The 11,397-nt window shown below is 36.5% G+C and overlaps 1 long non-coding RNA gene across 1 annotated transcript; it reads right to left on the minus strand.

Moving 5' to 3' along the window:
- Window positions 1–829: 829 nt before the first annotated feature.
- LOC136042941 (uncharacterized) lies at window positions 830–10,747 on the minus strand. The gene is made up of 3 exons (XR_010621495.1): window positions 10,654–10,747; window positions 7,045–7,163; window positions 830–941 (listed from the first exon to the last, which is right to left on the minus strand). It is a non-coding gene; the product is annotated as an uncharacterized LOC136042941 (long non-coding RNA).
- Window positions 10,748–11,397: the final 650 nt, after the last annotated feature.

Below are 11,397 nucleotides of genomic sequence, written 5' to 3' on the forward strand. Positions count from 1 at the left end.
ACATGTATATTGACATAGAGCAACAAACAGAGGAGGAAATGGAAAAGTAATTTCCAAAAATGGATACTGTGAAAGATATCTGGAAAGAAAAAAAAAACATTTAAACAAATGTAACTGGCTCAAAATATTATGACCCGTTCCCTGATCTGTGTCTTCCACCGGAATACACCATACCTGCTGAAAAATTGAATAGAAGAAACATAAAATCAGGTAAGAAAGTATTTTGACAAAAGGAACAGTTGGACAAATTCCAAGACTTCAGCCACGCGTATTCAAAGTATTCTTCGGGTTGCAGCGATTCAATTGTTATAAGAAGATTATCAGTGGGGGGGGGGAGAGAAAAACAATTTGAACTGGCCAGACATGACAATAAACAACAAAGAGAAATAAAACTCCACAAAAAAAACCTCAAACGAGTCTGCGGCCAGTAGAGAGGACTTTCCTCTCTACTGGCTGCAGTCTCGTTTGAGGTTTTCTTTTTTGTGGAGTTTTATCTCTCTTTGTTGTTTATTTTAAAAAAAAGGGACAGGGGAGGGGGCATAGTTACCCTTCAATTTTTTGCGACTAAAAAAGGCCACTAGAACTTTCAACTTTATTTATGAACGTTTCTATTTGTAATAAATATGCGGAAATTACAAATCACCTTCTGTAACGAACTTCTATATTCGAATTTTTTTATTGCGTGTATGGAGAGTAAGGGTTCGCCTCCTCGTCTATACCTCGTTATTTACACTAAAGTTCTTATGTTGTTCCAATTCTGTAAGAATAACGACTTTGGGAAAAATTGAGTGTGAGAAGGGGCCCAGTTGCGCTCCAATTTTTTTAGTTAAAAAAGTTACCTCTCCAAGTGTTTCCGTGTCTCTTTCCAAGGCCTTTTCTTGAACAATTGAAACAAATTGAAGAAACAAAAACAAAACCAGCAAACAAATAGTTGATGAACGCTGCAAAAGAAAATGATATTAAAGAATAACACATCTTTCCCCATATTTCACCATTGAACTGAAAATGACTTAGAAGAGGTACAAAATGATGACCCAAGAAAGGGGAGAAACCACATTTTTTTCTTCGGAATTGTCCTTGTTTATATTATTTTGTTCGTGCTGAAGAAGAATTGTTTCCTCGAAACATTCAATTTCTGTATTTTCTTCAGTATCTTCATTGGGCCTTTGAAAAACTCATTTTTGATCGTTTTCTTTCGTTATCCCTGGGTGTTCCTCTGACAATCGTTTTTTTTAGCCAATGGATAGAATAAACAATCTTAAAGCCCCGGTTTAGACACAAACGCCGCCCCATATTATCGGTGGTATGTTACTAATGAAAGACATACCGACGAGGAGAATAATTTTGCTGATGGGCCACGGGTCTGTTTATAGTTAAATGCGTGTTTTTGTGCTGATATGCTGATTTTGATGTGTTAAGCAAGCTAAAGCCCTAAATAGCTAACGTCCTACCTCGCAGCAGTCCTATTGATTTCTTGCGGCATATTTTGATAATTTATTTGATAGAACGATCGAAATTCTACCCACTTTTTAACTTATAGATTATTATGTTATATATTAATTTATAGATTAATTATAGATTATCAAAGAGTTTATTGTAACTAACTCTCAGTAGAGATCGACTAAGCTAACTAATAGTTAGCTTAGATCGACTAATACATCAAAGTGATTTGCGCTATGTACGAGAATAATACTGCTGCGGTTAAGGTAGGAAATGAGGTTAGCAACTGGTTTTGTATTAAATCAGGAGTTAAGCAGGGTTGTGTTCTATCCCCCTTTATATGGATCATTTTGATGGAATTCGTCTTAAGGAGCACAGGAAAGGCAATTGGAGACCATGGAATCAAATGGGGAGGAAGAACGCTCCTGGACTTAGATTATGCTGATGATTTAAGCATATTAGATGAAAGTGTGAGCAAAATGAATGAATTTTTAGAGGTTTTACGAGTTCAGGGTGCTAAAATAGGCTTGAAAATTAATGTTAAGAAGACTAAGTCACTAAGGTTAGGAATAAGTGAAGATGAACAGGTGACCTTAGGTAACGAAAAGATTGATCAGGTTGGGAGCTTCAGTCACCTTGGTAGTATTATTAGTAAAGATGGTGGGAGCAGTGAAGATGTTAAAAGTAGAATAGCTAAAGCTCAGGGTGTTTTTTCACAGTTAAAAAAAGTTTGGAAGAATAGAAAGATAAGCCTACAAACCAAGATTAGAATATTGGAAGCTACAGTGATGACAGTGGTCAAATATGGCTCTGAAGCATGGACACTCCGAAAAGCAGATGAAAATTTACTAGATGTTTTCCAGAGAAATTGCCTACGGATTGTTCTGGGTACCCGGCTGACTGACCGTATTTCAAACAGTAGGTTGTACGAAAAGTGTGGTTCAATCCCGCTTTCTGGGGCTATAATGAAAGAAAGGTTGAGATGGCTAGGCCACGTTCTACGGATGAAGGATGACAGATTACCGAAGATTGTTCTTTTTGGCCAATCGTCTGGGGCTACACGGAAAGCAGGTCGTCCTTGTCTGGGTTGGGAGGATGTCATAAATAAGGATTTAAAGGAAATGGGAACTTCCTGGGAGGGTGTAAAGAGGGAGGCTTTAAATAGATTAGGTTGGAGGAGGAGCGTGCGTAGCTGTGTTGGCCTCAGGCGTCTTGGTGCTGCAGTGAGTTATTAGTAGTAGTAGTAGTAGTAAAGGACAGAACTTCGATAACAATATACCGATTAAGTGAATCAGCTTTTTGTCCTGATCAAAACAAAAAATTATACTGAAAATACAGAGCAATATTATAGCTTAAAACAAATATTAATTCAGTACATGAGAATTGGGACAATTAGGAGACAAACTATGCAAGAATAAAAAATGGGATAAAAGTTCAAACTTAAATATTAAGATAATGGTATAGGAAAGGGGACAGACCCTTCATTTACATAAAATGTTCTGTTCGGGCTAATTTTTATTGTTGCTCCTTGCTTTCAGTACAGAAGCTTGTTTTTTTCAATTTCTCATTTTATTCAAATAATCCTAGGGAAGTCGTTCCTCACAACGGAGGAAAAAAATTTCCTTCATGCAAAGTTCCTCTCACTTAAAATCCTTCAAAAGTTCCTGCGGAACATGCTGCCTTACATACTTTTATTTGTAAAGAATTGTTATTTATTTGATTTTTAATCGTTTCTAAGGTCATAGCAGATCATATCCAGTTTTGAAATAATATGGAAATCTCCCTCCCAATGAGAAAAAAGTACTGAAATTCCCCGTGAGAAAATTATATCTGAAGAATTTCTCCTAGTGATAATTCTCCAGTCACACGTAAAACCCTAAGAGAATTTCAATTGTGCTCTAAATTCGCCCCAGAAAATTTCTGATTGCTTTCAAATAAAAAATACTCTATATAAACAATGGCCAAACTTCAAAACTTGCAGTCTTTCTTCCAGTAGCGGTGGAGGTTTATTTTATGAAAAAAGAAACAGTTATCAGACTCAATTATTCTGAACAAAACTATTTTCTCAAAATCTTGATCTGAGAATATTTGTATAAAAAGGAGTAGGAGGGGGGCTATTTGCCCTATAATTTTTGATCACTTAAAAAGGGCACCAGAACTTCTGTTCAAATGAGTCCTTTTCTCATCTTGCAGAACCTTTGGTTCAATACAATCATCCCTGAGAAGAACACAGAACAAAATCAACACGCATCTTTTCTTCGGACAAAAAGTAAAAATTCTGCATTTTTGTTGATGGGAGCTTAAACACTACTGATGGGTTCTCTGATACACTGAATCTGACGGTATAATTTTTGATTAGATTCTTTGACTTTTGAGTCATGTTTCTCCCTTTTCGAAAATCAGACAAATTTTCTGAGGCTTGGCATTTTTACTGTGTAACAAGAAATTTAATGAATGAAGTTTCAAACTTTTTGATAAATCAAAAAAGAATACTTATTTCTTTTGACGTATTTATTGTTATTAAAATTATGTTTTTAGAGTTTCGGTTACTATTGGACCAAATTGTTCCTTGCTTGCAGTACTCTACAACGAACTGTTGTGTTAAACATATTAATTAAAACCAAACTTTCTGAAAAAGAAGTTTTTGAAAGAAAAGTAAAGGTCACATTAAAGTTAAAAATAAAAACAATAAAAAGTAGACAGTCTTGTCTGCAGTGATTTTTCATCGTTTTAAGATTGATCTGCATGTTCAGTTTATGCTTTACCCGTTTTAAGATTCGTTTATATTAGTACCTGTTGACCTGTTCTATGTTTATTTGTTATGATTCTCTATTTAATTTTGATTCTTAAAAGGGAACTATTATATTTACTCTTATGACTATACCCAATTGTGTGAAGGTAGAAATTTCAGTGGAGATTAAGAGGGCGAGGATTGGAAATGAATCGCAGCGGAGCGTATGAATGCAGGATGTAAAAAAAAAAAAAAACTTAGGAACAACCTCGTGTGTGAAGTTTAAACTTACAGGGCTTGTTTTGAAGGATGTTAGACAAACCAAGAGGCAACATTTTTATCATACTACTGATACTTCTATTACTACTGTTACTACTACTACTGCTACAAAAATTGAGCTAGTACTTATTGTACATCTGCTATTACTAGTAAGTAGTAGAGTAGTAGTAAGACGGCACTAGACCTTTAAGGTCCAAACCGGCAGTGCTGTTTCTCCGATTAATGGCCCTTCAGCCAGGAAGTCCAATGGGGGGCTGGGGGCCAACAATGGGGGCCCATACGCGGTGCGGAGTTTTTTCTCGACGTGTTTGACGAGCAGTAGATGATTTTCGTTAATGTTACGATCTCTGGGCTGACCCAGATACACGATGTGAGATTAAACGGTAATTGACTCGCTTTCCAGCAGTAAGGGTTCAAGCTGAGAAGAACCATCGCCGAAAAACGGAACTGTAGATTTCGAAGTATTGAAAGCGAGACCAATTTTTCGGTATTTATCACGTAGGATCGTTCGATTGCAGACCCCTAATAGACCTACTTAGATTTAATAGATCATCCACGTACGTAAGTAGCGACACATTTATATTGTTGGAGGTACATGAAACATTGACACATGCCTGGGCATTTAAAACGCTGTTATTGTACAAACTTGGGGATAATAATGTACCCTGGCGGACACCACTCTTTACTGGAGCAATCACTGATGTAATGCGGTTACCTATCTTTAAACGCGTTTTTAAACGGCAATATATATCGTACAGTACGCTAGTGACACGGAGGCTTACACCTTGCTGGTAAGCGGTCAAAAAGGGTCTGAGCGTGAATCGACAAATCGAACGTTCTACTCACATCAAAAGCACCAGTCACTGTATCTGCTAGAATAGCGGCAAGACTGGAGAGAGCGTGAGCACAACCCAGACCCGATCGGAAACCGAACGGGTGGTCAGACATTCGGAACGAACATTGAATTTTTTTTGTGACTAAGAGTTCTAAAACTTTACAGAGCACAGGAGCAACAGTGATTGGCCTGCACGAAGAGAATGGATCTGTTGGTTTCCCTTTTTTAAGGATGGGCGAAAGCAAACCGACACAAAAAGAGTCAGGCACTATAGCAGTGGTGAAAATAATCTGGAACAGCAGCGTCAGATACTCAATAAGCTGTATGGTACCGTGTAGCAGATTTAGCACGCACGGTTCGTCTACACCACGGGAATATTTCTTCTTCAGCTTTAAAATAGCTTCATGTACTCTTCCGTAAGTAACGACAAAATCAGGAACACAGTGGTTGGATAATACCGATTGTAGCCAGTTTACAAAGGGGTTAGACGTATTTGGGTTGAGAGCACTGAATTCGTTGGAAAAGTATATGAACTTACCAAATTTCTCAATTGTCATCAAACTGAGAATTAATATAATGATAGATTGAACCTACGCTTCAAAAAGAAAATAGTTGGAACATATTAATAGTATAAGAACTGGTAAAGTTTATACTGATGAAAGTTCTTAAGCTGAACTGACCAGCACTGACCAGCAATTGGTTCAATACCATGAAGAAGCTTTAAGGGTAATTCCCTAAGGTTCTCTCGAAGAACAAAGAACTCTGACCAAACCCAGACAGGGTGGTTCTAGTTGTGTGATAGAGTATCAATAAAATTAAAAAAAACCAGCAATGCCGATACCCTAGGCACTCATGGGGATCAATTATTTTTGAGTGTAGGTAATACTTAAGTTACATAACAAATACTATGTTTCATTTCCATTAAACAGATACTGAGGGCCTTACACCTCATAGCGTCGTGTGAATGAGAGTTGTGTCACGCCACATTACAAACACCTATGAAAAATTCCACCAAGATGACACATAATACATGACAGATAATTACAGATGAAAAAGAATTCACAGTTTCAGGAAAAACCGGTATCAGCTAAAGTCAACATTGAAAGAAAGCCTAAGTCAAATTCAAATTTGACTAGAGGTCAACAGACTAGTTACTAATCTTGGTATGTCTTCAGTTGTTACTTATGGTCTTTGTAAGAATTGGTATTCGTGGGTTCAGGGTTTAACTTTAGGTGAGGTTATTGTTCCTCACCTTTGCGCCACCCCAACATCTAGTTGGTAGGAGCGCTAGAGGCCCATCCTAACCCCGCCCTCCCCAAGTCCCTCCGCGCACTTAGGTGCGCGGAGGGACTTAGGATTGTTCCCATGGGAAAACAATCCGTATTCAGGTCTATACCTCATTATTCTAATGATTGCCCTTGAGCTTTGTTGATGGTCATTGCTAATCGAACATTCCCTGGATCCCCATCGTTATTTATATATCCCCTTTGTGCCCCCGGTGTCCCCGTTGTAGTTGTGTCCCTGTGTCCCGGTCGTCATTTATATTTCCTGTGTCCCAGTCGTCATTTGTGTCCCGACAATCCCTCCAACAACGAAAGTATAACCTAAATATCTACTAACATTGTTAATGCTGTTATTACTATTTTTACCAACTGAGATTCAACAAGAGCAGCAAAATAAAATGAAATTATCAAGAAAGCTTAAACTACACACAAAAATGACCATTTTATAGGCTTGCAAAAAGAAAAAAACAACAAACCTTTAGATGGCAGAACTTCAAAACAGTCTTTATTGAACATCTTCTTTTTAAAGATCTTCTTCTCTTATGTGGCGCACGTTGAAATTCTTCGAACATCTCCTATCAGGGAAGACAAAACGCTGAAAAGCGCAACAATGAGTATTTCTTACTTATCCATTAAAATGTTTTGGGGCAGAGTAAGTTTTGTACATTTGTTCTCGACTACACCTTCGCGCGTGTGAACAGACGAATTTTTAGGTAGTTCCCCGAAAATGTCTGTGTACTTCCTAGTAATAAAATTATATCTAAAAATAGACACTAAGGCGTCTCGCTACGGCTTGTGTGGTGAGGGTAGTCTTCCCTTCAAAACATAGTTATTGAATCTTTCAAGTATACTCATCAAAATGGCTATCACAAAGTTTTGATCTGGTATCGTCGGAGAAAAGGGAGCGTGGGAGGGGGGCTAGCAGCCCACCAATCTTTCTGGCCATAAAAAGGGCACTAGAACTTCTGATTTTCTATTCTAACACACCTTTTCTTGATCTTCTAGGACAATTAGTATGGGAAAATGTACCCAGAAAAAAATAAATAAAAACACTTACGTGATGTTTGTTTGGGCAAAATTATGAAATTCCACATTTTTGTTTGACATTTTTGTTTCACATTTATTCATAGGAGTTTGAAAATTCTAACTTAGGATTCTCCGCCTCACTGAATCTTATGGTTTGATTTTTGTCAAGATGCCTTGACTACAAAGGGGAGTTACCTTCTATTTCAAAAATCAGGCAAAACGTCTTAGGCTCATAACTTTTGAAAGATAAGACCGAAGTTTGTGAATCTATCATATTTGAAATCGGCATAATAAAGTCATTCTTTTGGTGTGTTTTTTTTTATGTTTTTTAGAGTTACGGTTTCTATTGAGTCGAGTCGCTCCTTGCTAACAGTCTATATCACGAACTGTTTGACTAGGAAAATACTTTACTATCCCAAACCATATTTTCAACGTAAAATACCCCTTTTTTGAGACAAAGCTAATAATCTTTGATTTTATCGGAGAATATGGATATTCTCAGACGGAAACTTGAGTGGGTTGGCAGTAATAAATGAGTACATAACGCGCCATTGTAGTTGTGTCCCTGTGTCCCACCTGTGAATATAGATAGATATTTATATGTTTTTAATTACGTAAAACTTACAAATATACAACATTCGTCGCTGCCCCATTGTCTGTGCATATAAATAGATTGTCAGGTTTACCGACTCTTGATCATGCAACATAATAATTTTCCATGGGAAAACAATCCGTATTCAGGTCTATACCTCATTATTCTAATGATTGCCCTTGAGCTTTGTTGATGGTCATTGCTAATCGAACATTCCCTGGATCCCCATCGTTATTTATATATCCCCTTTGTGCCCCCGGTGTCCCCGTTGTAGTTGTGTCCCTGTGTCCCGGTCGTCATTTATATTTCCTGTGTCCCAGTCTTCATTTGTGTCCCGGTGTCCCAGTCTGTAATTTGTCTTTGAGTGTCCCGGTCGTCATTTATATTCCCTGTGTCCCAGTGTCCCACTCATTATTTGTGCCCCGGTCTGTAATTTCTCTTTGAGTGTCCCGGTCGTCATTTATAATCCCTGTGTCCATTATTATTCCCTGTGTCCCGGTCGTCATTTGTGTCCCGATCTGTAAATTCTCTTTGAGTGTCCCGGTCTGTAGTGGCATATTATAATCACGTCATATACAAAGCCTTATATACTTATATCTTGCGAATATACAACATTCTTCGCTGTCCCATTGTCTGTGCATACAAATAGATTGTCAGGTTTACGGACCCTTGAATTTGCAACATATAATTGTTCATGGGAAAAAAAATCCGTATTCAGATCTATACCTCATTATTCTAATGATTGCCCTTGAACATTCCCTGTGTCCCGGCCGTAATTTATATCCCCCCCTATGCCCCCCGGTGTCCCTGTTTTAGTTGTGTCCCTATGTCTCGGTCGTTATTTATATTCCCTGTGTCCTGGTCGTTATTTGTGTTTCGGTTTCCCAGTATGTAATTTCTCTTTGAGTGTCCCGGTCGTCATTTATATCAACTGTGTCCCAGTGTCCCGGTCATCATTTGTGTCCCGTTGTCCCGATCTCTAATCTCGTCAGTCGACAAACATGAAGTCAAGCGACAAACAACTTCATGACCGAATAATGATCAATCCTCATAACGACGTCAGTCGACAAACATGACCTCAGTCGACACACAAACATGACGTCAGTCAACAGACACCCACAGACAAACAACTTATTTTTATTTACATGCATTGTTTGAGTTTGTGTTTCTGGAGACATGACTTTGTATATATAGATAAAGGGATTATTCTCCACCTGCATAACGGAGATGTAATAAGTGTAAGCATAAATGAGCTTTTTTCTGTGTATGTATTTAAGTACATAATTATTACTATTTTACTTAAGTAAACTTATTATAATGAGAATAGATTCTAACATAGACCTTACTAAGGTCTCTAGAGACAGAGTGGTGATTTGAAATCTGTAGCGTTTGGTATGCATTTTTTCACTGTTGTTGTTCTGTTTTGCTTTTTGCTGTTTTAATAAATTTTTCTCTCTCAAGAAAAAGTCGTTTTTCTCCGTTTTTTTGTGACGCAGGTTTTTAACTTATTTTTTATTAATTATTTCAAACTTAGTTTTTTACTTTATTCTTTTTGTTATAATTTTTTAACTTTTTTTACTTTTTTTCATTTTTTTTAACTTATTAGTTTACTTAGTTTTTCTACCTATTGTTTTAGAATTTAGTTTTTTAATTTTCAATTTTTTTAATTTTTCTGACAAATGTTTAACTTAGTTTTTTTTATTTTTTAGCTTAGTTTTCTTTTGATTTTGCTTTTAACTTGTTGTTTTACTTACCATTTTTAACTTAGCTTTTTTAAACTTGGTTTTTTCTTACTTGTTTATTGCTTGCTCAGTATATTTTGACTTATTTTTCTTATAATTATTTTTGAGAATAGTTTTTTCGTGACAGTCTTTTGCTTAGTTCCTTAGCTTAGGTTCCTTTTGATCTAAGTCATTTAATTTGTTTTTCTATATTTGCTTTTCATCTTAGTTGTCTTTACTTTTTTAAACTTAGTTTTGCACATGGTTTACTTAGTTTAGCATGCACGATGAGTGACAAGATTCTTATTTGTAAGAAAATGTTAGCTGATGAAGCGTAGAATTTTTTATGCAACTTAAGTATAACCCGTAATCAGTATTCAATATTCCCCAGAAGTGCCTTAAGGAGCCATTCCTACGACTGTTCCGGGTTCATTGATCCTCTAGTACACCATCAAATCAAAATTTTCATAGTTTGTTCAGAATTTATTGTTTTTCAAAAACACCTTAAAGAATCGCCGTTAAACATACTCCATGATATTAAACCAATCAGGAAGAAAAGAGTAGTGGCTATGGCCACAACGAAAGTATAACCTAAATATCTACTAACATTGTTAATGCTGTTATTACTATTTTTAGCAACTGGGATTCAACAAGAGCAGCAAAATAAAATGAAATTATCAAGAAAGCTTAAACTACATACAAAAATGACCATTTTATAGGCTGGCAAAAAGAAAACAACAACAAACCTTTAGATGGCAGAACTTCAAAACAGTCTTTATTGAACATCTTCTTTTTAAAGATCTTCTTCTCTTATGTGGCGCACGTTGAAATTCTTCGGACTTGAGTGGGTTGGCTATAATAAATGAGTACATAAGTATGTCCCAGAAATGTATTTTGAAGTACCTAACCCCACTCCTTCTCCCTCTGCAGGATAGGGACATTTAAAGACTTCAGCTTAGCGCAAGACAAGTCAGAAAAAAAGGTAACAGATTATATGGGAAATATATAACTTGGTTCATATATTTGCACACAATGCGAGATGGGGTATTTAGAATATTTGTAATCAGAAAACAATTTTTATTTCATAGTATGGAGAATAATTGTATTTAACACATTTTGAATGCCGACCCGCTGTACTTTAGCTTTTCCTATGTACAAATCTATAGCCCGAATATGTTTCTAAAGCTATTTTTTCCGAATTTCTGGGGATAACTTTGCCATTTTCCTATAGGGTCGTCTGTGTAGAGTGTATTAAAGTGAACAAAACCTTAAACTTAAAGTGTTGTTTTGTTTTTATTTTTCGTTCACTGCTTCGTTGAAATTAAAACACGTTTTCCCTTACTTAATTTTTGGTGAATAGAAAAGTAGTGTGGTCCAAAATTACTTGAACTCTGCTCCTTCGCCCTCTAGAGGCTACTGACCTTTGATAACGTTTAAAATCTCTGTGTTTTAAAATGAAACCTTACAAATAGATGTTCATTTTCAAAGGA

Source organism: Artemia franciscana, unplaced genomic scaffold (assembly GCF_032884065.1).
Source record: "Artemia franciscana unplaced genomic scaffold, ASM3288406v1 Scaffold_253, whole genome shotgun sequence".
Classification (NCBI taxonomy): domain Eukaryota; kingdom Metazoa; phylum Arthropoda; class Branchiopoda; order Anostraca; family Artemiidae; genus Artemia; species Artemia franciscana.